The 24,778-nt window shown below is 40.4% G+C and overlaps 1 protein-coding gene across 12 annotated transcripts in view; it reads left to right on the top strand.

Annotated features, from left to right (window-relative positions):
* CARMIL1 (capping protein regulator and myosin 1 linker 1) overlaps positions 1-24,778 on the top strand; it is a 201,385-nt gene that overhangs the window by 43,385 nt on the left and 133,222 nt on the right. Inside the window, exon 1 of one of the 12 annotated variants that reach the window (XM_068931656.1) lies at positions 19,795-19,986. The exons of the other annotated variants lie outside the window; for them this stretch is intronic. The gene's annotated coding sequence lies outside the window, so the exon portion shown is untranslated. Of the gene's footprint in view, positions 1-19,794; positions 19,987-24,778 lie in introns of those variants that run through there. 12 annotated transcript variants of the gene reach the window in all.

Genomic DNA, 24,778 nt, shown 5'->3' with positions numbered 1-24,778 from the left:
GGAGGCAGGAGTTGTGCCTTTTTCAGGCGCACTATTCAAAGCGTAAGCTGAAGCCACTGCATTTCTGCCCTGGGTTGTGACCCTTTCTTGGGAATGGTGGCATTAGATTGAAGTGGTTTTTCACTGGCCTGTGCTATGTTTTCCATATGGCCCAGGTTGCCCTTCCATTCCTGGCTTTTAAGCAAGCGGTACCGTTGAGCAGTGCTTCAAGGAGGCTTGAAAACCAGAGGGAACTTGGAGTGAATGAAAAAGCATGAAATAAAAATCTAGGAATTGTAAAATTACTCAAAATTGGACTGTATCCCCTGAAATATTTCTTTGTTTTTCATGTCTGGTGCTTGTTGCTAGCACTGGTTGAACAATGCTTAGTTGACCTCCATCATTTGTTTAAAGGTTGTTTTTTGCATATTTTCTATACTGATATAAACAGAGGAAGTTGATGAATAAGTTTGCAGGAATTATATTGTGATACGTATCCCTCCTTTTTTTTTTTTTTTCTTTTCCTTAAACTTATGACTGAAATTTTGTGACTGTGTGGGGTACAAATAACTTGCAGACCTCGCAAAGTAGCGGCAAGTCAAATGTATGCTAATGTTTCTTAAATAGATACAAATATCTCTCTTAGGTCTAAACATAGTAAGCTACGGTATATAATGGAGTACATGACTCTTATGACAGACTGTTTATATAATACAGTGTAACAATTTTATAAGTGATCTGGGCACCATTTCAGCAGAGTAGGTGAGCACATGCCTAAACCCAACTATTCCATTTGCCCCTATGCTTTAGCATAGAGTTGCTTGTTCAAGTGACTTTTTAATCAAGATCTAGAGAATTTTGAGATTTTTTCCCCCCTTTTCCTCCCCCCGTTTTCTGTGCAACTAGAGACTGCATTGTGCTATGTGAATTTTTATTATGTTGGTACCTTGGTATTTTAGTAAGTAATCATTATTTGGGAACAACATTCTTGCTGTGCAGTTATTGTCAATCAAAACGTTAAAAATCCTAAGTCTTATTTAACAGTTGTTAAGTTTTGTCATTATGCAAGTTTGTTTCTGGGCAGTTGAAGAGAAACCATTTGTCCTTTTAAGTGGTAGAAGCCTTCTGGACATGTCTGCAACTTCGGCGTGGAAAGGAAAGGTCAGTCACAGGAGGCGGCAGTGAAGTCCCCCTAGTGATAGTTTGACACTAGAAGTCCTCAAATAGCGCTTAAAGTTTGCTGAAGTGTTTCTGTCTATGCTGGGCTGTTGATGATGGTGAAATGACCAGAGTTTTTTCCTTTGTTTTCTTTATCAGAGTGTGTCAGGGAGTTTGAGAGCAGTTGTGAATTCGTACAAAGCTGCTTTGTCTCAGTGAACCTGTTTCTGAGGCGCAACATACCCTCTGGGAAACCTGGAGTTTCCTAGGATAACCTCAAAAGAGAGAAATTCCGGGTACTTCTGTCTTTTAACATTACGGGCTAGTGGGATTAGAAAACTCTGGGTGACTTTTGGGAAGCCTGGAAAAGACATTTATAGGAGGCCAAGAACCGTCTCTGCTTTGGGTGTACTGATGGCTAGTTTGTAGTCAAATGCTTTCTCTTGAACATTTGTGTCTAGAGCACTTTCATAAGTGTACTGCAACTGTCCAAAAATTTACAGAACCGATGGTATTCAGCCTCATCTTATGTGTTGTCTGCAGCATTAGGTCTGACAGAGCTATGTAGCACCTTAAATGGCCGTGTGTAGTATGGCTGCTTCAAAAAAACTGATTTTTGTTTGATGCATGTACGTGGCCACTGGCTTTGCACCTTCTCTTCTGAGCTATTACTGTCTCATTGTGTAAACAAACTGTATGAAGAAGGAAAGTTGTGCTCCACTGTCAGAAATCCTGATGGAAGCTACCGTCTTACAGAGACTTACACAGTAGAAATGATGACTTGCCAGAGAAGTCCTCAGTACTGCAGGGTGAAAAAGGTAGTAATAGCTTTTAATGACTTTATTCGGGTGATGATGCATGCTGTGCAGTCCTAGATCTTGGAGACTTTATTAAAGCAACCATTTATGAGGCACTTTGCTACATTCCCCCAAATCTATCAGCCAAAGATGAAGGGCTATAGCTGTTTTATTAACCACTTAACATTCAAAACTAATTGCCTTTGACTGTCAGTTAATTGGCTAGGATCTTTTGCATAGATGTACGTCTTACCCAGTAGCCAAGAGTTTTGAAGAGTTACGTGAATTTTGACAATAAAAGTTTTAGGCATTTCTGTTTGCAAGGATGTGAGGGGCCAAGTATGATTTTAGTACTGTTCTGTTTCTTAACTAGGAGATTCTTTTCTGTAGTTCTAGTCTTTCAGCAAATGGAAGACTTTCAGGGTTTATTGGTAAATGAACAGGTAAATGAACATTATAAAAAGAATACAGAAAAATAACATGACTGAATTCTCTATTGAAAATTTTCAGGGATACATTTTTGGGTGGTAACTTTGTTTCTGGGGAAAGTTTCTTATAAAGGCTTTTGGGAAAAAGCTTTTTTTTCATAATAAAATTAAACAGTAAATGTTTACAGGAAACCTCTCTGGCATATCAAGCATGTTGCATAGTGATCTCATAACAGGTGAAGGGCTTTTAAGGTAAGGGGTAAGAGCTCTGTCTTAGCGATGCTAAAGTTTGCAAGAGCGTGAAGAAAATCAGTCTCTGCAGTCGTCGGAGCATAAATCAAATAATCTCTCTCTTAAGTAATCATTCTCATTTTGCTTCATCAAACACAGCATTAATTAGATGCATTTTTGAAAAGTTATGATTCTCTTACTCTGATGATAACTTTTTGTTTCTTGTAACACTAGCTACGTACTTGAGTTGATTACAGAAGAGCAAGAATAGCCACAGTAATGCTAATCATTTCTTATTACATTTAAACCCAGTGGTACTTAATGACTGAAATCCTTTGTTTGTTTGATCTACTTCCTGAAGATTTAATTCACATAAAAATTTCTAATATGTTTACTCAGTAAAGTATGACAACTTGAAATATACACTTCTAAAATTAAATCATTATTTTTTACCTCCTCTCTTTCTGGTTATTTTGTACTGGTTTAGTGATTCACTATTACAGATGTCAACAGGAATAAAATTGTTTGAAATGCCAGTCTTTTAGATCTAAAAGAATGTAAAAGAGGGAGGTAGGCTCAGCACAGATTGTGTAAAGTTAGGCATGTGCATAGCCTGTGGATTAGAAAGCTGTAGGTTCAAGACCTTCTGATAATACAAGTGAGATGGAAAAATACCGTATGAAAGCAAAAAGTGAAAAAGTAATTGTTTTGCAATGTGAAATATGAATATGGAATAATAACTATACTCCTAGTTGCAGGAAAACTTTGCTGGTGTGTCCACAAATCAAAAAAAAAATCATTACTTTAGCAGGGAAAAGGGAAGACTCAGAGATGTGCAGATTTAATATACATTAAAAAATGGAGTTTTTGAAAAGGGAGATAGGGTGGATCTGACAGTTTTAAACTTTCCCTGATCCTTTGATTAGGGTTTACTTTGATGTTTGAAGTTAGCAATACTGTCTTTAGGATGAGTAGACTCGTTTTATAGAGAGATTAACTTACGTGATGTGTGCTAATACTGAGAATTGATCCTGTGCAGCATTTATGCATGCATTGACATATTCATTATGACAGCTCTTAAACCAAAATACTCACCATCTAAAAAGCTTCTCAACTGTTTTTCAAATTCCCAAAGACTTTGATGCGGCTTCCTCAATGATTGGGAGAGGAAGATGCATGTAACATGCATAAGGAGAACCACTCTGTTGAGAAAAGAGGTGCTTTTAATGCTAACAGGAGAGTTAAATTAAACCTAAACCCAAACTACACGCTATTATTAAATTGACCAAATGTAGTCCTGGTCGCCAACAGTCACGGCCGGATTTTAAATTTCTCAAATTAAAAAAAAAAAAGTTTATGATGAGAGTGCTGCTGTACAACAAACTGAACAGTTCTTCTGCAATGAGGGATAGCTGGTAAAGCCACACTGTAGAGCTTTCTTTGAGATAGAGCTGAGTTAGCCAAAGAATGCTCCTTCTTGCTTCTGTAGCACTGGACTGCACAGATCCTGCCCTTTTACTTTTTTTTTTAAATGTGCTATTTTAATATAAGCATGCATACTGATATTCAGCTGGTTACAAGTGTCTAATTATTGTGATTATAAGCATGCATACTTCATCACTTTTTTCCTAATGAAATTGGCACTGCAAGAGAAGCTTGGCATTTTATCTACTGTTTAATTTGCTTGTTTTTATGCTTAGTGTAACAGCTTGCTGAATGAGCGCTGAAGTGAGACTTTGGTAAATAACAAGGGGAGGGGGGCACACAGAAACATGATCCCAAGTGGTCATTGCACGTATCCAGAAAGACCTTCTGTTAAACAGGTATTAGGAAGGCCAAAAAATGAGAAGAAATTAAGGAGTAACTTCTGTTTCTTGAGCAGATACACCTGTTGACACATGGGCCTTAATTTTTTTTTTTTTTTCCTTTGGGAAGAAATTTCTCTTTGGATGACTATAATTTACTTTCTGTTACTCTGAAGAGGATTGCAGCGGTTGCCTTGTCTGCGCTCAGGCTGCAGTTATTTCCTGCTGGGTGCAGCAGCTCCTGGCTTGGACTGCCTCTGCCCTGATGAAACTGAGAAAGTCATCAGTTATTGAATTCACATGCTGCCTCTTCAGTCTTACCTATTTCTGGGGGTAAACACAGTGAGGGCAGGTAGAATTATTCCTTGAGGAAGATCTGGCCTGTGGCCTACCAATTGGGCTGCCATAATCCCCTTTGAGAGAGGGACCAGCGCTCTAAGAATGCTTAAAGCAACCAGGGGAGAGAAAAAGCAAGGTGGGGGGAGTGGAGAATATTTAACACTTGAACCTTTGATTCTGGAGTGTTAGCTATGTTCTTCTAACCCCCAGGTCTCACTATCTCTGTGTCACTAACCAGAGCAATTGGTGAGTGGAAAAATCAGCTGCCTGTCATCCCTCCCAGCTGTATGTGCTGCAGACCAAAGTCTTCATCTGTGTGAGGGCCACCAAGAGTCCTGCCTGCACCCTGACGTGTGGGGGGCGGGGACAGAGGAGCCCCAGGGAGTAATTTGGTGTCAGCTCATGGCAGTGGCTCCTTAGTTGTTCTGTGGCTCCTCTGCAGGAGATAGCTAAGGTGGGTATGTTGTCTGGTTCAGTTGAGCTCAAGATACTAGCCTCAGTGGCCCTTGCTGCCTCTCTTCTGCTGTTGCCAGGGATTACACAGCAGCCCCCACATCTGTACAGCTGTACATTGCTGCCAGTCACATCATGTAATCTTGGCACAAGTTTTTATACTTCACTACTTGGATAATTGCATATACTTTAAGGTTTAGATAGAATAATTTATTGGAGACCCCACCACGTTCACTCTGGCAGCTTATTTCTTACACGGACATCAGACAACAAATAAACACTGAGTGGCAAAAGATCTGATTTCTGTTCCTAGCCCTATAGTCAGCTTGACCTGGTGGATAAATTGTCATCAGTGTGATATGGGACTGCACTAGAAGCAACTCAGGTCAAGCCAGGTTAGAATGGCAGCTAGACTTACCTGTTTCCTATGTCCCCTGCTGCCATTGCTCTCACTTCAGAGAGCCGTGCAGCCTATTCCTGGGTAATTGGCCTCCTCTTCCTCCTTCCCCCTGCCTGTGTGGACTGTGACCTGGAAATTGTGGCCCTGCTGATTCTGGTCCCATTTGGTATTGAAAGGTCAGCACTGCCCAATGTTAGCACAGTCAGGGGGGACTTTACGGTATGAAATGGAGCTCAAGAGCTGAAATATTTGGTGCAGAAGGGTAAGGATTTGCTTACATTGAGATTGCAGGATGATGCAGAACTATTTATGTTATCTCAAAATTTAGCTAAATTGTTTCCAGCTTGAATCATGACGAGGTAGAATTCTTTATGGGTTAATTTACGTTGCGAAGAAGCAGGGTTAATTATCTTATGTAGAGTTTGTGCCATTCCATGTAGGCTAATTCCAGGACCTGCAATAAATATTTTTGTAGGCTGTTTGGGTATTCCTGTACTGGACCACATTGTAAAAATACGCATGCACACACACGCTCTCTGTGCATCGTGTAACTCCTTAAAGCTTTTAAAATCATGTGGCATTAAAATATGTTATTAAAGCACTAAATTTTACCTGTTCTTTTGAAATGTCTCTTGACAGAGTAGAGAGCACTATGTTAGTGTGTGCTATGTTAGAGGCTTTCATTCTCTGATGAAGAGAGACTTCACACTTCAAATCTATGCATCAGGCCCTACAGAGTTCTGATTTTGGATTTGGCGATTTTTCTGATTTTTTGAGTTCAAAATTTTGTGACATTTTTATTTGTCCTTAAACAGTACTTTTTTTTCTTTTTGTCTCTGCATTTCTTGGCTTTTAAGATGAATTTCAGTAGTATATCCAAGTTTTTCTTTGCAAGCCTGAGCTTTGATGCTCAGGAGGTTTTATAGAATAAAATGGGCTCTGTTACTACTTGACACCAGATACGGATACGGAGTTTATAGATACTAGATATCATGAGATCTGCAGTAAAATGAGTGATAGGTAAGCTAATTTCTGTTCTAAATTCTGGCTGAAGCGATCTCATGTAAGTTCTCAGTTACCTCTACATGGTCGCTAGGTTGGAGTATGAACCACCGGTTTGTGAAAACGCTGAAATTCGTTCATCTTCTGTTTTCTTGGAAGTTCTCCATTGCAGAGAGAAGTCATTGTTTTCTCTTCTGAAATTATAAAACCTCAATATTTTGGGCAATTCTCTCAAAATCGAGAATTTTGAAATATTACTTTTGGAAGGGCATTGAAATATTGAATTTTGATAATGATGAAAAGCATTTTGATTTTATTAATAGCTTGAGATACTAAATAGAATGAAGGCACACGTCTATTGTGAATATAAAGGACAAAACAATTGACACAGAAATGAAACGTTTTTAATTTCTTTTAGTTGAAAGTGTCTGACTGCCTCTGCATGTTTTCATGAAGTGCTGAGCTCATGACAAAGCTTTTTTGTTGTTTTTTTTTTTTTATGGCAGACTTTTCATTTGAAGTATTTTTAACAGTCAGTCTCTCTCTCTTCCCCTCTTTCCTCTCCCCCCTCCACTTCATCTGCCATATGCTGCTTGTCTTCTTGCAAGATCACTGGGGATAGATCATATCTAAATATACATTTACTCAGTTTTAGCACAATGTGGCTGTGATCCTGATTGGTACTTGTGAGTGCTACAGGATAAAAATATTAAGGAATATGATGCCATTAGTGATTTGTGCCCTTTATGAATATGATGTGCTTTGAGTTTTCAGCAGAATCAATGTTTCTCCCGAATGTTCTGATTTTTCAGCTGAATGTGGTATCAACCAAAATCAAAGAATATTAGTATGGATAAAAAGCAAGCATATCTGCTTTTTAATCAGGTTTACTGTATATGGTATATTCTGATGTTTTATTATTTCACTGTGAGGGTGACAGAGCATTGGAACAGGTTGCCCAGAGAGGTAGTGAGTGGAGTCTCCTTCGCTGGAGATATTCAAAACCCGTCTGGATGTGATCCTGGGCAATGTGCTCTAGGTGACCCTGCTTGAGCAGGGAGGTTGGACGAGATGATCTCCAGAGGTCCCTTCCAACCTAAATGATTCTGTGATTCTGTGATTATGAATTATACATCCCTAAAAAGAAAGACAAATATATCTATCTGTTTGGACTACATATGGAAATCTTAAGTTGAAATAAGGAAAAGAAAATATAAAGAAATACAATAAATTCATCCCAGCTGCCTTTTACAGTTTTCTCTCATACTAATAAAGCAGTACCTCCCATTATCTATTTGTTTTAATGATGGCATATTGAAGGAGCCATGTCTGTGGGGAGTGCCTGGTTAATGAAGACTATCCTATATGTTAGAACTGCTGTTTTTTCATCTTGACTAGGACTTGTGACCAGTGTAGATTACTTAAAGCAGGTGAGCAACAGTCATAAACTAAGGCAGCAACCTAAATGACTGTGTGGAATCAAAACAGTATGCGCGGTGTGGATACTTCCTAGGTAGATAAGAGTAAGCAAGACATTTAATTGAGCTCTATCCTGTCTTGTTCTCAAAAAAACCCTAAGGTATTTCAGTACAGGCTGCTCCTCTGTTATTTTTAATTATAAGAGTACCTAGAAACTCAAATGCAGTTCTGTCTACAGGGTTCAGTGTAGTGGGTGAAGGTTCTTGAGCAAGCCTTGGCCGTGCTAGCTTGGGTACTACAAGCTGTGTAGCGCAGAAGAGAGGAGCTGACAGCAGAAAATAGTGACTTGGCTTCATACTAATGTGCTAGGCTGCTTCCAGTAACCGGAGCTAGATCAGGTTTTTCCTTGCTGTGGTTCATGCCATCCAACCATAACGGCAGACTGCTGAAGGCAAAAAGCCGGAAAAGAGTCTTCTCCTTCCCTTCCTCCCCCCCCTCCTCCCTCCCCCCCAAAAAAAAAAAAGTTCAAATAAGTGGGTAAGGAAATATTTTGGAAAGAGAAGGATACTCTGAAGTAAGGTGACTCGCTTGGGTTTACTGACAAGGTCCTGAACAGGCTGAGATCTCCTAAGCCTCCATCAGGGTCCTGTCTGCTAGACAGTACTGCCTCTTTGTAGGTTGATCCCTAATCGTTCAGTAGATGAAGAACAGCTATTAGTTTATATGGGGTAAATAAAGTAACATAGACAACTATTAAGCTTACTGACAGAGTTGAGTGGATTGGCAGGGATTCAGGAGCTGGCAACAAAGGTTTTCTTTTTTTTTTTTTTAATCCTTTTTTGGTGGGGGGTTGGGGGATAGTACACTGCAAGAGTGTAGGCTTTGGGAAGGAGAGCTGCCTTCATGAGGTACCACAAACTGCCAAATACAGTTTAAACTCCAGACTTCAATTACTGTGGCAGGACATAAGGAAATGCAATATGTCTCTAGCCCTGTGGCCAATTTTGTGGTATGTCGACCTGTGCAGGAACATTTAAATCGGGCAATTATGTGCTCCCCAACAATGCACAGGAACTTCTCTTTAGCAAAACTAATAAGAATTGAACTAATAAGAAATAGAAACCCACATTCAGTTATTAGAGAGCTGTGATTTTCCTCTCTTTTATTATCTTGCCTTTTTATTTCCTCTGCTACTGAATGTGAACTATTTTGGATTCGTAGATACTCATTTCATTATCTTATGGTTTTCTTGTTTTTTCTGCAGCAGAGAACCCTGGAAGTGTAGCTGTTTTTTGCTTAAAGTATTAACGATGGACAAATAAATAAAACCCAAATATATGTATTTTTTCAATACACATTCTTTCTATGTAGAATTCTGGACTAAGTACTTATAAAAATCACTTTCAATTTAAAAACATTATTCATGTTACCACAATTTACTGGGAGAAATAAGGTCAGATTTACTGACTCATGTTAAGGATATTTTTGATTCTTCTTTCTAAGTTGAGCAACTGTGGTGGTTTTTTCTTTTCTTTTCTTTTTTTTTTGTTACTGTTAATTATCTTCTGCTGCTCACATCTCACTTGGCAGCTAATTCTGTGTCCCTTACATACCATGCTGTTCTGAATCCGTTCGTTGTGGGTGGGTGTCTTTTGCTAGCCATTTTTTCCATGACTCTTACTACATCTTTTTCCCATTGTTATATCTGCTTTTCTCCATGTTCCCAATGAGATGTGTTAGAAGGAACATTCCTGTATAACTGAAATGGGACATAATTTTTTTTTGTTTTTGTTTAGGCTAATATCTTGCATGAATTTTGTAGACTTAATGGAGATAGTCTGTGAGAATTGAATGCACTGCTGGACCTACCTATGTCGAGCTGAGCCCAGCTGCACTTGAATTTCACTACAGACCTCCAGAACTGCAAGTTTGTAGTAGGACTGCATAAGAATTTAACAGCCTAATTTTCTACCTGATTTTCTCTGACTGGTTGGGGAAAAAAGACAACTAGCTAATAGTAGAAAAAGCCAGTCAGTAGGGAATAGTAAGTACAAGCGTTTAAGTAGCATGTAGGCCTCTGAATCTGGCTCTTGCCTTGCAAGAGAATTCAGGCCATACAGTGTCTTTATTAAATCTGTCATTAGGTTTCAGATAAATACTGCTCAGTGGTGGATATGCCCATATAGGCAAGAAGTTTTTTCTGTAAATTCTTTTAGATAGTAAAAAGTATACATATGGAGTGCAAAGTCCTTTACTTTTTCTTGAGAAGTTGGCGATTGTTACATTTCAGCTGTATGAAGACTTAAGCGGACTATGGCTACGTATCCTTTTTACTCTGCCACTTTGTAGAGAGCATGTGCTTTACTGCTGCAGAGGTTGCTGTCCCAGAGTCCCAGAACTTGTTCTTACCAGGTCTTTGTAAGTGATGATGTCCCCCCCTGCAAGCACAGCTTTTATGGTATTGTCACAGTGTAAGAGTGTTTGACTGAAAAAAGATCTGCTGCAACTGCAACCTTGGAGCCTTTTAGTGAGCGTTACTACGTGACTGCCTATTTGGATAAACTCTTGTGGAAGAGACTGGCGAAGACCTACATCAAAATCTGTTAAAATACTTATGAATGAAAGAAACCCATGCTAGAGAGGTCTAGTTCATTGAGTCCAGTCCCTGCTATTACAGACACCCTGCTGCTTATAATAGTATTCATATATTCGTATATTAGCCAAGCTCCCCTCTAGGGGGTTCCTGCCTCCCCTGCTGCCATCTAATGCCTGTTTCAGTCTTGCTTTTCTGATGATTAGGAACCTTCTAATTTCCAGCGTAGATGTAGTCACAGTCAGTTTAGCCATACTTGTTCTTGTGCCAACTTAAATCACTATACATTTGAAGAGCTCTTCTCTTTTTCAAGAGTTATTGAATAAATAGGAGGGACACTTATGATCCTCTCAGAATGCAAATATGTTGAGTTCTTTTTAGTATCCTGTGACACATATAGCTGTCTCTCCCCTTGATCATTTATTGATGAGGCCTTTAGACTTATTCCTGAGGATATGCTGGTAATTTTTGTGCAAGTCTTCTAGATGAAGAGTTTGCTTATGTAGTAGTCTTGGTGTAAGCAAATGTTGTGTCCCTCATAGCGAGTTTCCTACCCACCTTAACATTCTTGTATTAGTCCACCATCTCCATTCTAACGGTGTCCTAAACAACAACAGTGCATACTGTAGGGTGTTCAGATATATTGGAACTGACATATTTCCTTGAACTAGAAAATGAGTTACTAGGTTTGAAAAAGAACGTCATGTTGGTCTGATGTGACATTTTTTTTTCCTCCTGGCAAACTTGCCTAGTGTTTTATTCTGTTTTCCGTTAACCTCTGTCTTTAATTATGCTTCCTTTTACAATGCGTTCCAAAGCCATACGTTTCTACTGAAGAGATTTTTGTGAGCAGTAGTTTCCTGGATTATTTTTTTTGTTTCCTATTTCCTTTGTCTTTTTTTTTTTTTTAATTGAGGTACAGTGTTTGGCATTTTCAAATTGTATAATACCCCCCTGTACTTAATGATTTTATTAAAGCCATTGCATCTAGCCCTGCAATTTCATTTGCCAGGTCTTTCAGAATCCACAGATGGAGATTATTGAGTTTTTCTAGTTTGAGGTGCATTAAGCTGTTTCAGTTTTGCTTCTCTTTCCGTGTTCTCTGCCTCATTAGACATCTTGGATTCCCTAGGCTGTAAGTTAAGAGAAATAATTCAATTTGGAGACTGTTGAAAGTAGTCTGTAGAGCATGTTGATGTCAGATATTCTGCACAAGTGTGGAACGCACAAGTGAAATTCCTTCATTTTGTTGCTTAAACGTAAAAATGGGAATGTTTAAGTAATGCTGTCGAAAAGTCTCAAATTGTCTCGATTTCCTCTCCCCCCGCCCCCAGTGGAATGTCTGTGCCCCCCCTTTCTCGGCCTCAGCGCTGTTCTGTGTTCTCTTGCGAGCTGATTTGAAGTTGCAGTAATTCCTCTTTCCAGTACTCACCCCCTTCATTCAATAAGCTCCCGTTCAGTAGGTGACCCTTTCAGGCACCTGTTCCTTTTGGCCAGGAGGAGGGATGCATGTGTGTTGAACTCCATCAATAGAAAAGGAAATCATTTGCAAAGACAAAAGAGGCAGAAACACATGGCTGGATTGTGAAATGTAAATGAAATGTGAATTCTCTCCCCTTCTCCCTTGCTCAAACATTGTCCTTTGAATGTGTGGAGTAAAGGTACGGTTAGATGTGAATGGTGGAAAGAGCCAGCCTAACTCAGTTAGGTGAGTTTAAATAGTTCACGCGATTTCCATTGCCGGCTTTCTTCATGGCCCATCAAAGACCTTTCGGTTTCATAAGCAGTGTTTCCTCAGTTAGTAAGGTGGGTGAACCTAGCATGTCTCTAGTTTCACGGTGAAAGCCACAGAGTGGCTATTGGGAACAGCTAGGAAAGTAAAGCCTCTACAAAAAAGTCGTGTATATGTTTGGATATGTTTGTATATGGCTGTGACTTTGGTGCTCTCATTTCCTTACAGGGAATTATACCACTTTTCCATTCTTCTTTCTGTCTCTCCCTTCCTTCCATCCACCCTCTCCAAACCATAGAAAGCAGATACATATCCCTTGAAATTCAGGCCACTGTTTTCAGAGGGAGACAGGAAGGCTTTCTGAAAGTAAAGATTTTTTTGAAGCTTAGTAATCATCAAATCTCTAGCAATGGGTGTTTTTTCTCTTCCTTTTTGCTCCTGAATTTCTCTGGGGGTCAGGACTGAATTTTAGAATCACAACAAACTTAAAATCATACAGTTTTAGAATTTATATTTTTTACAATTTACAGTTTTAGAACCACAAGAATTTACAAAGCAAGGGGCATCAGTCAGAATATTTGAATTTGCAGGGGGAATGATGCTATTGCTTAAACACCTGCTTGGCCCTAGACCTTTCGGTTTGGGTTTCTATTGGAGAGGATTGCTTGACTTAGTGTTTTATTTTCAGTCATCACCAAGCCAACTTCTTTTGGTCTTTAACAGAGCAGAAAAGGAAAGCCTTGTTCACATTTTAAGGCGTGTTTAAAACCTATAGTTGCCTCGAGCTTTAGCTTCTTGTGCGGTGTGGTAGAGTGTCTGATAATGCAAGATGAAAGCTTTCTATTTTTGTCTTCTGAATGTAGCTCACGTTCCATGGGCCAGATTGGTTGATTTTTGTGTGTTCCTTTTCAGTGCTGCCTTTATCATGGGGAAGGGGAAAGAAGGAATAGGAGCGTTTAGAAAAAGTGAGTATATGTGTCCAGGGTCTTTCCAGCTTTTCAGACCCAAGGCACCTGGAAAGGCTGGTGTGCCACTGAGCATGTGAAGATGAGAGGAGGGTTTCTGTGCACCAGAAGACCTTCTGCCCTTCGCCCCAACGAATCCATCACAGGCTGAAAATCTTGCACTGTGGCACATCAAGACAATCTTTCTCTGTTTGTCAATTTGAAGTATATACTGAGACATAGCTGCAGGTGGTGCATTCAGATCTAGGCAGGCTTAAAATACATTCTTTTTAAATAGAGTTGATTTTAGTTCTGTGTGCCTAGTGCATGGGAGAGCTTTATATAATATTTTTGTTTACATAAAAGTACTTTTTAAGATGAGGGATGGCAGATTTGTGCCTTTTTCCAGCTACACAAAATACAGAGATGATGTTAAATGGAAAAGGGAGAGTGCAGAAAGAAGAAATAGAGGGCGGGATCATGATTTTTATGTACCTTGGGGAGTTGCATAGTTTCTTCCTTAGATTTATTGGGAAACTTGATTATCTGAGCTATAGTTATCCACGTGCTTCTACTGTACAGGTACTGAAACAAAATATGATTTATATTTTTTCTAAAAACTCAGCCTAGCTGTAGAACTCTTTTTCTATTATGGTAATATTTATTAGGACATTCTCCCACCTCACTTTGCTCTCAAACGATAATATTTCCACATTCTTTTAGGCTGGTTGATACCTTCATAAAACGATGTCTACACAAGTATTGCAGAATGACATACCGTGTCTATTCCTATCATGTTCCCTCTCTGAATACTCCTATGGAGACAGAAGCCTACGTACTTGTGTGTGCAGTCTGAGGTGCAGCGGAGCAGATGCTACCCTTGTCCTACACGAGGCTGTGGTCCTGGGTGCTGTTCTGGCCTCAGCAAACCCAAGCTGAGAGGTTTTACTGTTTGGCTCTCCCTTTCCTTCCCCCTCAACTCTTTGTCACTGTCCTCTTCACACCTGCTGGTGTTAACTCCTCTGCTCTATTCTACAAGCGCGATCTGCTGGAGAAAACCAGTCTAGAGGTGAAAAAATAAGCTAGCCTAGGCTGTTTAGAAAGAATTCAGTTTAAGTGACTGCTCTTTGGATTTTGCCTGCTTCTGAACATTAACGCACCTGGACGATATTGCACACCAAGAGTGGTTAAGATCCTCTGTAAAATAACGCCCTTTTTGTTATGAAGTAGGTAGTATAGTTAACATTTATAGTAGGTGCTGCTTTGTGGTAGTATCCTGAAACTCGGCAGCTTTCTGGGACCAAGTGTCAGAATGGCTAAGATGTTCTGTAAAATGTTGCCCTTTTCTTTATGAAGTTGTTAGCGTAGTTAGCGTTTATGCAGTAGGTACTACTTTTTGTGATGGTATGATCCGGACTCCGATCTTGTGGAGCCAAGTGTCGATTTTTCTTCTTTACGTTTCTCTCCTTGGTCCGATCAGTGGAGTGGCAGCAGGTTCCAGGGAAATCTGCTGGGTTGCACACATGTGTAAGAGAAGGCCTGCTTTCTTATGGTTTCATATGCTTTCGTATGCAGTCAGTAACTCCCTGTCAAGTCCTGGTGTGTGAGTACAGAAAGAAGCACTCAGCTGTTCGGGCAGCCCTTCCTGCCCAGAGGAGTGCTCCTCTGTGGGGGAAAAAGCTGTGTACCGCATGAAAGCGTCTTAGAAGGCCTTATTCTGCTTTCTAGTTGGTCTTTATAGCAAGCAAGGTCTGTACTAAGACTCGTACAGTCATCAGAGATTGCTTGGTTTGGGGTGCGTGAGAAGATTTGCAGTAATTTTTTGATGTTTTTTATGATGATGTCTCGGATTTGGAAGATGACGAACAGTAAATTTCTTGTACGAGAGTCACCCAGCTATCTTTGTATCTGTTTGGGAGTATGAGCTCAGTGTTTGTTTTTACCTGGTTATGAAAATATGAAGATTCTCACATTTTGCTCTCTATTTCACACAGCGTAAGGGATAACTTATATTCTCTTGATCCTGGTTGTTGTAATTTAAGATACTATATTCAGAAGACATACGAAGATACATTTTAATCAAAAACAAAATAACAGAAAGGATTATATGCTTGAGATCTATGTTTTTGAGCACATTTGAAGTGAGTCACTGCTTTGTTCTCCAGGTGCTCTGAGACATAATGGATTGTTGCTGCTGTGAGACCTTTGTACACTGTGTCCATGCCCTCTCCTACCAGCTTAAGGAAACAAATGTGCCCTAGTATTAGGTACACTCAAACTAGCATCTTGATAAGCGAAAGAGGTTACATTGAAGTCAATGATGGGAGCCGGAGCAGAGGCATCAAAAGCAAGCTGCGGCTTGTGTGGAGGACAGAAAGAAGGACTGCTCATGCCCTAGAAGGGCAGTATTCATGTGTAACTGTGTGTGCACACAGGCTGCACAGTCTCATCGAAATGCAATTACAGAAAGATGACTAGATGTCTGGCTAAACATTTACTGAAGCTGGTTAAGCTGTTGGAGGTAGACCATTCACAAAAATAGTAAGTTGTTTTCAGAGTGTCAGTTATGTCTGCTGTGATTGTTTAACATGAGATAGGGAATTGTTTTGTAGTGCATTGCAGACTGTTTTTGTTCAGCTTGATACCTGCATCTGTTACTTTTCCATGTGCACAAGTTTTTTTCAACGCTGCTGGGAATAAAAGTTTTTCCTTTTAAATGAAATATATCTACACTTAAAATAAAATAAAATTCTAGGTGAGCCAGGTTCCTGATGGTTTTGGAACTGCTGGAGGAATTGCTGGAGGATGGCCAGTGGGGACTCACTGGCTGAAGATAAGAGCTGGAAAGTGACAGTGTAGAAGCCTAGAAACAGGAAACACTGAATCCCAGTGGTACTTTGCTGTGCACAGCTGGAGAAGCACTTTGTGAATAGGATCTGAGGGCCGTAAAATAACTGATGATACTTTCACATTGGAAAGATAGCTTTGGGTTGTTGTGACAATCCACAGCCGCACTGGATGAGTTACAGAACAAATCTCAATTAATTTTTGTATTTTTGTTCGGAGATGACTCTTTTTTGATGCTACGTAGGATAATTTGTACTCTTTCCTTTTTGCCTATCTTCCTTGCCTTTCTCTTGCAGTATGTAGTGCAGTTATTTCTCTGTCCTCCTCTTACCTGCTTTGTGTGTGTGTGTATGTGTTTTTTTTTCTTTTTCTTTTTTTTTTTCTTTCTGCTGCTTGCTGCTTGGAGGAAGGAATTCAGCACGTCCACCCCTTTGCTTTGCTGGTTACTGAAGTTGCCTTTGGAGCAGAGTGGGGTGGGGAGGGAGGGGGGGGAGATTCCATGGTATCTATACACTCAAGTTAGCAAAATCTCACACTGCATCAGTGTGATATTTCCATCGTTAAAGGGGGTTTCCTAGGGTGGGGAAGAGTCCTAGCAGAGTCAAGTGTGGATGTGGAAACGGATGTGTAAAAATCACAGAGGAGTTCTAATTGGTCAGTGCCTGTTTGTTAATGATTCCATCTTTATGACAACTCTGATTTGTGGAGAGAGCAAGGACTACAGGAATCAGCTGGGAATCCCTTAGAGTGGAAACACCTACAATCATAAAAGAATTTTCAGTGTAACATGTTGGTATTAAAGAAAACATCCTCTTTTGTTTCTAAGAGGCAATAATACAGAACAGCAGTGATTTTAATATTGGATAAAGAGCCTAATAACAAAGGCAAAAAATGTGTCCAGTAGAAAATTTTTTAATTATATCCCATAGTTCTGTTTGGTATTGCAGAATCTATTGCTGTTTAGATGTTTGCCCACTGAACTGAGGGGAAAATCATGGCAGTGTAGCAAAAATGAATGCATGAAAAGATTGAAAAATTTAATTAATGCTATAAAAACATTGGAAGCACATCCAGATTAAAGAGGTGGGTTGTTGTCTGGAGTACTGACCATCTCTTTAAGAGATTTCATTGCTGCCCTGTTGGGGAGGAACTTTTTCTATAAAAAAAGTCCTCAAATTTTGAGATAAACTTTTACTTTCTCTAATATATAGTGGCAAAATAAGCAAAAAAGTGGAAAATTCTGACAGTAGGTTTTTATATTTAATATACTTGCTTGGGAAATTTAATTTTTGCTGATGAAAGTTTGGAAGTTAATACTTACATGACCCAAGGCAAACAACTTTGAAACAAGCCCATTCCTGAAGTTTTCAGTTCTAGCAGATGTCTCATTTCAGACAAAACTTAAATACTCATGACTCATGGCCACCAATGGGAAGCAGTTTGTTCCTGAAGGTACAAAGTAATTTCTTTTGTATCTTTGGCGGTGAGTCATGGTTGAGAAGCATGTCATTAGCGCTCCTAAAGGTAAATTGGGCACTAATTCTATGGGCAACACGTAAAGTTCATGTTTCACTAGTTATTTGTGGGGATGGACCAGCGCTTGGACTTTGAGGAATCCACTAAGTTTCAGCCCAGCAAGCTCAGGTTTGCTGTCGGAGCTGTCGTGGGTTGTCTAGTAAGAAATGGCAGGAGGTTCATTAAGGTTTGTTCTGCGGGTATTGTACTTGGTCTTCTCTGGAGTCACTGGTGACAAAGCACTGTAGGCTGCCACAGCTGGATATTGGTTGCAGGCACGTTATGACTTAATCAGACATGAGGTAACGTATTGTGAAATGACCTGATAATGACCTTGATTCAGCCTGCTTTCGTATTGCTCATGAACCCGGATTTACAGGAAACTTGCAGAGCCAGGAGACAGGAAAGGTCACCCATTCTTACCTCTTACTTTGACTTGAGAGAGATAGTCAGAGGGATTTTGGGGGTCCTTTGAGTTTCAGAATAAAAAAAAAAAAACAAAAAACCCCAGACTACAACAGCATTTGCTCACTCCTCAGCCGGGCTAATGGTGTGCTGTCATACAGTCCTGAAGGATGAGTTGGGTGTCTGATATTTCTATCAAACTAGCTCAGGATCTGTGCTAACAATTAGTGTCTATGTGGTTTCTGACTTCTTGGTGCATTTATAGTGAGATAAAGTGCCTTGTCCTCGCTGTGAGCTAACCTAAGGACAGCTCAGTCTCATGAAATTACAGATCTTTCTAAAAACAAAAAGACTTCTTTCCGTAGCAATGAGAAAGGGAGTGTCAGTGTTTGTTCTAATGCTGAAGCTGTGGCTGTGAGAGAAAGAAGCTTTGTTCTCACCTGTTGAAAAACTTTTGCCTGCAAGTAGTTAGCAGTGGCATTCGTTTGGGCTCTTTTCCTCCATGCAGATCTTGTTTCTTGCTGTGTTGGAGTAAGTTTTGTTCTCAGCATTAGATTACCTGACTCGGACGTGTATGCCTGCTTGCCTGTAGGGCCATCAGAAGCGAGTAGGGTGTTTCAGTCTTCCAAGCCACGGTTTTTGTGGTTTCTCTGGTTTCCGCAGCGTCCCCATTCAGGGGTGCAGGGGCTCTCATGGCCGATGCCAAGTCAGAGAAGGGAGCGGGTGGTGGATAGGTGGTGTGTTTGTAACTTCCCCTTCACGGCGAGCAGCTCTTCTTTGCTCAGAGCAACAGGCATCAAATTAACAGGATTTAACAGGCTTCTGGAGTGTGTGTAAGCAGTTCCTCGTCCTTGGTGCAGCAAGGCAAATGACTGAGTTCCCTTGTCTCTCGCCTTCCTCCAAGAGGGGAGTTTGGTATTGTGCAGGGAGTGGGCTGCAGCTGACTTCCCTGGTGACTCCGCTTGTCTGCTGATAACGTTTCAGATGAAAGATAAATTGCTCATCATCGCAGTCTGACAGCTGCCTAGAGAGCAGCACGGGATGAATGCCTCAAGTTCTTCCTTAACTGTTTCATGTACCTGTATGGTGCTCGCCACTGAGTTCCTAACTACAGTGGTGACGAGTGTTACAACGGTGCGTCTTGTTAGTTTGGTGTGCAGTTAGTGTTTTAGATAATACGCACACTATATTCTGTTAGTCGTATCTGTTAGGGAAAAAATCTGGCTTGTTAAAAGAAGCTGGTAATGCAGTCGCATTGTATTTGGTAAAGGATGTCGCTTTGGGGTATGATTTCTCTCATTAACTTGACCTCCAGTGATGCAAACCTTGCAGTTTTTCCTCTTCCCTCTTCATCAGCTATATGGCCATCATTATTATGTGTCTGTACAGGCTGTTCAGGGGAGTAGTGGATATAGGGTGTTTGTGTATTTCTGTTGCATCTATGCAAGGCTGTTTCTGATGCCTGCAGAGTGGAGTGGTTTTTTGGTTTTTGTTTGTTCTTTTTTTAATGTGTGTGGTATTTTACAGCTGCTCTGTAATAAAGGAAGAAAATTCCTTACTCATTCGGCAGTGGGGTTTGTTTACCTTGTATTGCAGTGTGCAGTTAACTATTCAGGTGTTACTGTGTGAACATGTTGTAATAAAAACAGGCTGTTGGAAAAGCAGGTAGCAAAACAATAGCTTGAAAGAAGATACTTCCTGGAAAAGTCTCCAGGGTAGTTAATAGACAATTCCTGAGCTGTGAAGAGCCTACTCTGAGCTCTGGCCAGGTTACCAAACATGTTTTGTCTGGTAGTAGCAAGCATCAGCGAGCCAAAGGGTTGGGAACAGTTTAAAAAGATCCTTTCTGGCAGAGTTCAGGCAGCTGTAGCGGAAAGAAAGCGTGGAGGAGGGACGCCTTTCCCCAGGTTAGCAACACCAGGTTTTGCCAGCCGCTTCGGTAAGCTGCCGCCCGGGTAGGATGTGTTTGCTGCGTCAAAGCCTCGCTCCTCTCGCGCTCGCTTTCCACCAGTAAAATCCTGCTTCGAGCAGGCTGCGGAGCTGTCAGGTTTGAGGCTGCTGGCGGCCTTTGCAGAGGAAGCAGCGCTGGGCCGGGCTCCTCGCTGCAGGCAAACGTCTTCGCTGCAACCCTAAACTTTGCACGTCTTACGGATGCACTAAAATGAGCCTCTGGAGGGAGTTGTATTAAAATGTCTAACTTCAGGTTGCCATTTATGAGAGTATTTTTTTCAGAAGAGGTGATTGTTGTTTTGGGCTTTTTTTTGCGGGGGATGGGAGGGCTTTGGAAGAGAAAAAGCTTTTATGAAATAAAACCTTATTACTGCAGACAGTTCTGGGGCAAGCGCTGTAAGTTGCCACATCGCTCTTGCAGGAAAACAAATATAAATGTAGCTACAGCAGTGTTAAATGCAGTGACTAACGCGTGGTGCTCTGTGGTGTGCTGTGGAGGGTTTTAGGCCGGTCGGCATGTTCTCTCCTGCTGGAGCAACGTTTGCTGCAGTGTTTTTTTGGTTTTTTTTTTTTTTTTTTTTTTCTGGTAACCTGCAAGGGGTTGCTAGGTATATGCGGCAAATGCACTGCCGGCCGCTTTATTGTGTGACTGCTGCAAGCAAACCTCGATAATGTTGTACGCTCGTTTAGTACGCAAGGAGTCCTGCAGAAAACTGTTGGTGGCGCCGCTCTGTGTATGTTTCCCCCTTCCACTGTATTTCTGCATGCGTGTACCTCTGAGGAAGAAATCTGAAAAGTCTTTTGATTTTCCTCCAGTTATTGCTTGATTACTTCAGAAGTAAGAGGACTACGAGGTCTTACACTTGCATATTTTCCCTTTCTATTTCACCAGGTGAATTACTGATCTGTACTTCTCTTTCTGTTAGCCAAAAGGTATTTTCCTCTTATACTCTCAGGAGGCACAATGTCATCTTCCATGAAGTTGTGGAGGTTACAATATAGGTGACCTCTGCTTTTTAATTTGCAAGCAAAATAAGCTTTGTGGGAGCATAGTCAAGCATAATCTTTTCTGGTTATGTTTGTTTGCTTGCTTGCTTGCTTGCTTATTTGTTTTTTAACCAGCAGGCTGGTTAAAAAGGCTTATTAGAAAACTATCTTCTTGTTAGAAAAGTACCTTAAGTATGAAGGTACTTATCTTGACTGATGTGATAGGTAAATGTAAGATAAAAGTGCATTTCAGAAGCCATTTATCTCTCTGAAAATATCGGGAGTGCCAGAATTACAGCCAACTTGACCAAAATGATGTGCTTTGTATACGTTAGGGGCATTTGAAAAAAAACGTTGCCAGATTAAATTGCCCAAAGAAGGAGGAAGCTGACTGTAAAATCAGTTTCTTTGCTTCATTTCAGTCTTCCTGAGTTTGCTTTGTAATTCTGTAAATTACCATCAGCATCCCCCCTGTATCTCTAGTAATCATGTTGTTTCTTCTGTTCAGTTCCGAAGCCGAACGCTTGGTAAAATGAGACGTTAGTAGCAAAGGAGGAAAGGTTTCTCTGGATTCTACCCTAAATTATTCTGAACGATACAGAAGCCCTGGCATTTAAAGGCGTTGAACTGTCTCCTTGTCTATCCTGTCAATAGGCTTTTCACTGTATATTTTTCACACCTTTTTGATGGAGTGATGTTAGTCTTCAAATTACTGTTTAAGCCCTTTGATGAAGCGGGGGTTATGCTAATGAGCAGTGAACATGTCCTGAGTTGATTCCTTTTTCTGAAGAATGGGCAAGGACTAGCTGCACAGGTATTAACTTCCACATTCAAGTTCAATCTTGAACTGAAATTAAGAGTTCAACCTATAAGTACTGCAAACAGGTATTTGGTAAATGAAGATAAGAGGCCACTGTTTATTGAAGAATGAATGTTGTGCGGTAGCACAGTGTCAGGAAAGCTAGATTTCAATCTGGTACTACTGAAATTTTAAAAATAAATTCATGCGCATTTTCTGTTGCAGGAAACGATGACTTTTTTTTTTCTGTTACCTGAAATGGAGCTGATCATTCTAGAGTGGTGCACCTCAGGAGGAATAATCCCATGCACCAGGACAGGCTGGGGGTTGACCAGCTGGAAAGCAGCTCTGCAGAGAAGGACCTGGGCAGTCCTGGTGGACAACAAGTTAAGCATGAGCCAGCAATGTGCCCTTGTGGCCAAGAAGGCCAATGGTCTGCTGGGGTGCATTAGGCAGAGTGTTGCCAGCAGGTCTAAAACATGGGATCTTGAGGGTGATTTAGTGGTCCTTGTGCTACAAGTAGTTTTATGTATTACTATAAGGTATAAATTTAGTTATTTGCTTTTCGTTTGGATTTTTTTTGACTTGGGTTGAATGATTTAGATTTCCTGCTGCTTATCAAATTTTTTTTGGTTCTAGTCAGATCTTGGAAGAGATCATTTCATTCACATAAACAGGAAAGAAAGAGGAGGTGGATCCTCCTTCTCATATTGATGGATCATCTTGAGATAATTTTCTCTATGAGTATATGGTTAGAAAAAAAAAGACACCATATATTTGTGTGATTGTCTTATAGCGGTAAAGCTTATTTTTTGTGTAGTATCCCGAGTTGTGTACAGTTATTGCACAGCAGTAATCTCCTTTACCTAATAACTAGGGTAAGACAGAGATGAGTGTTCAACTCACTTTTTTTTTTCTAAATTGTGTTTTTAGTGTGATAGATTTACTGGCTGGTTTTTGTCATCATAATTAACTTTGAAAGGTGTACCAGATATGTACCACTTCTGTGGGCTGATGAGATTCCATTGTGTGTATTAGAACATGGAAATGGTTTAAATTTTTTTTATTTTTAAAAGATAGTAGCTTTTAAGTCATACCCTTTCCGTCATAGTTTTCTGGGAGCTTCATTTGGTTGTAAGTATAGACGATTTCTCTTTTGGGATTAGCAAATTAAATATAAAAGAAAACAGTATGTTTGCATTGTTACTTTAAAATTGTTGGTTACCCTGTATTTGTAATCCTTCTGAATTTATTTATTACAAAAAAGCAGAGAAAATAATATTTGAAATAATACTCCATTACAGAAGCAGTGTTAAGTTAGTCATGTGAATCACAGGAATATTTGCATTGCAGAGTGTGGTATTTTGAAGTAATAATCTGGACTAGAACAGTGCTATCTTGCTTATAGATTTTGCAACCATCTTTAAGTTTGATATTAAAAAGGAGTATGTTTGTAACATCAAGAGAGCGGATTCAGAGGATCAAAACATGTTCCACCATTAAAGTGACCTGGAAAGAAACTTTCTCACCACGTTTTATGTTGTCACTGTTTGTCGTTTGTTTTTTCCGCCGAGCTGTGCTTTTGTCTTGTTTGTCACTGTCAGAAGCTTCCTGGCATTTCTTTAAGAGTTATCTGGTGTCCTAGATATGCCAGTTAGGCACTTTGCAAGCTACAGGCACGAGAACAGAGGGGCAAAGCTCCAGGCATAAATCTGGTGTAAATAGCACCAAAGCAGCTGCAGACAAAAGGGCAGGCTGTGCTTTGATAAAATAAGAATTGAGTGCACTGGGATCGAAACGCAGGCGTAGGAAAGGTGACAAATTTAACCTACAGTAAACTTGCCTATGGGATAGGGCTCAGTCCCTAGCAAGTGTCATGTGTTCACAGCTTTTAAATCGGAACAGCTTGTCTTGGCACAGATTAACTCTTTGTGAACGCTTTTCTCAGTCTCTGTGACCGTGTGCCTTTCGGTTTACCTGGATATGTCATTTATTTCCATTTGGAAAAAAAAAAAAAAACAACTTCTGGGTGAAATTTTGAGGACTGGGGGCATTTGTCCTGGATTTCCAGGTCTTTGATGGTCCAGATGAAACCGTGACTCTGAAGAGGATGCTGGGCATGTGGCGATCGTGGTCATGTCTGTTCTAGGTATAAATCAACTCTATAGCTGAAGTCAAATACTTCTAGGTAGCATAGGGCCTATCAAACACGGCCTGCACAAGTTGCCTGTTCGGAGTTAGGAAGCCTGGAGGGTCTCAATCATACTGGCTTGCTGTGCATAAGCATTATAACTGCCCCCGTGGCAGGCAGCATAGCAGCCAGGCTTTCCAGAAGCATTGGCCCCAATATGTAAGTGCAGTTCTTCCAGTTCTATGTCGAACAAACCTCCCGGAGCCCAAACTGAAGGGGATAGTCGCCCTTAGTCTTAATTTTCTTCTTTCTTCTAAGTTCTTCTCCAGTATCTGAGTGTTGCCAGCAAGTAACAAACTGCAGACAGGATAAATAAAAATCACTGTCCTTACTAGTGAAGGTTTGTGTGAGGTTTCATAGTCTTTGGACTAGTCATGCAGCCTTCTGAAAGCAAATAAATAAAAAAAGGTAGTAAAGATTGGAAATCTAACGCGGAAAAAATGTCATGCGTTACGCTTTGAAATTGGATTATCTTGCCTGTTGTCACTTCTGTGGCATTTTTGCTTTGCGTTAAAACCTTCTTCCAGTTAGATTGCAGGGAAGTATCCATTTCACATTCCACTCACCAGGAATGATACCCAGAACATTAGAATTGGGTCTTGGCCTTGTATGGTTGGTGTGTGTTACATCGCATTTCCATTTGATGACCTTGCTTTGTTGCATTCAGAGTTGTTAAGCCTGTTCATTTGTTATGGCTCTGTCAAGCTGTTGCAGTGCTAGTCATTTGCATGGTTCCTGCCTGGAAGCCTGTGATCTATAGGCTTTGACCCCTTTAAAAGGGGTGTTATGATTACCAGCGTTACG

Source organism: Struthio camelus, chromosome 2 (assembly GCF_040807025.1).
Source record: "Struthio camelus isolate bStrCam1 chromosome 2, bStrCam1.hap1, whole genome shotgun sequence".
NCBI classification, from domain to species: Eukaryota; Metazoa; Chordata; class Aves; order Struthioniformes; family Struthionidae; genus Struthio; species Struthio camelus.
The sequence above is the reverse complement of the archived record's forward strand: the minus strand, read 5'-3'. Positions and strand labels throughout refer to the sequence as shown.